Genomic DNA, 2,081 nt, shown 5'->3' on the forward strand with positions numbered 1-2,081 from the left:
ACAGATGAGAGATGCTCCATAGAAGGCAGTTCTGTAAAGCACTGATTTCCATAAAGATTTTCAAGCATTTCATATTTCATGAATGTTTTCTCCGTAGTACCAGACTAAATTGAGGTCTCTCTTACCAATATAACTTGATATTATTTTGGTGGGTTTTGACCATATTTAACCTTGTAATTTGTTCTCACCAGTAAATATTTGATGAACAGTTGTTCACTTCAAGATATTTTTCCTCTGTGTGATATCAAACTTTTGCTTCTTAATTTGCTGTGGTACCTTCTGCCAGCATTATTTTATGCCATTTTGATTACCTTTAGTTACAGGTCACTTGGTCCATCCTTTCCTCTTTTCAAGCCTTCCAATAAAAGATTACATTTCATTGAATCAACAGAAGAGAACCAAATTTTAAACAGAAAAAAATTCCCAGAGAGATCATCAGGGCACACTCCTTTAAGGGCATAAGTTCAAATGTACTTAAAGTAGCCAAACTAAAGCAATATTTCCATTGTCCCTGGTTATGTTGTGCATTACTACTTGCAATTTCTTAGATGGGGGTTTTGAGAGGATCTCAAAACAGTCAGACACTCAGCTCCAGTCATAGACATTACTCCTTATTTCCTTCATTTTCTTATAACATTACAGACTTCCGGTGAATAAATCAAGGTCTAATTAACACTTCTGCTGGAACTTGGTACACCCCAGTTTATTAGCTACACCAACAGGTAGCTTGACAGATATAAGAGCTGTGCCTGACATAAAGCACATAAAAGGAAACTCAGAAGGGCAAGGTTGAGTTCAAAATGATGTAGTTTAGACTGGAGTACATAATAATAGTGAATGAGAGTCCAAAGAGAGGAAGATGAGGTGAAGGACATGGAACATAGGCCAAGTCCCCATAGTAGCTGGAGAGGAAGTAGACCCATGGATGAAGAGAGGAGAAGAGCAAATTGAGAGCAAAAAATTAATCTGTAATCATTTTATAGGCTTAGATTGATGGCGATAACTGGAACAGAATTAGAAGTGAAAGAGACAAAGAATGAAGATGAAAATTGAGATAGCTGAAGATAATGAGGGGTAGTATGTCACAACAGATGTAGGTGACTAATCAAATAGACAAAAGACAGAATGGGGTGGAAGCAGTGCAGGACTGGAGAAATAACTGTTGGGTGAGAAAAGGTGTGAGAGATCAGGAGTCTTTAGGATGGAAATTCAGGAGTCTTAATTGAGGGAAATGAGACAGAGAGGTTTTAGGAGACAAGATTAAAAGAACCAAGGAGTCCTGGACAGTACGATCTGCTAAATTTACTGTGCCATTCTCGTTCCTTTACTACCCTTTGCCCATCAAAAACCAACCAACCAAACAAAGAACCAACCAAACAAACAGTGAAGACACATTTATGCCATAAATTTAAGCTACTTTTCATCTTCTAATGTCATCAAGCAGACTTAGCTTATCACATCTTTATTATTTCTTTCACATTATTCAATGATCCTTTTCTTTTTTATTTCTCTTTTCCTTTTCCTTTATTTCCATTTACAATTTTTTCTCCTTTCTTTGACCCAAAGCCAAAATTTTTTTACAGTCCATCAGTATTCAGCAATCCAAACTCACATTGGAGCAGCAAAGTGTGATTATCATATAAGTCACGTGGTTGTTGTTGTTCTGTTCCCTTCATGGCTGAGTGTAACTTATAATTAGTAATTGAAGCATCCACTAGGGCTTTGAATCTCAGTGGAAAAGATAGCAGAGAAACATGCTTGTTCTGATTTATTCTCTCTGGAAAAATCTGTTAGCTAAGGCTCATCACACATTCTCTTCATTATTAACCTTTCTAGCATAAGCTAGAAAGCAAAATGTCAGTGGGGGAGAATGCCACAGAGATTCTTAGGAAGGGAGGGAGAAAACACGCACAGCAGAATATTTGACTATTTTCACATCTAAAACAAGAGAGGGAAAGGCTGACGCAGATTTTACTAAAACTCAAGAGAAAAATACTGACATTTACATAAAAGCCTTAAAAGGAAAAAGGAAAAAAAAAAAAAAAAAAAGGTGTGCAACTCAGTAAGGTCAAAGATACTGG

The sequence above is a fragment of the Aythya ferina genome, assembly GCF_964211825.1.
Source record: "Aythya ferina genome assembly, chromosome: 8".
Lineage (NCBI taxonomy): Eukaryota > Metazoa > Chordata > Aves > Anseriformes > Anatidae > Aythya > Aythya ferina.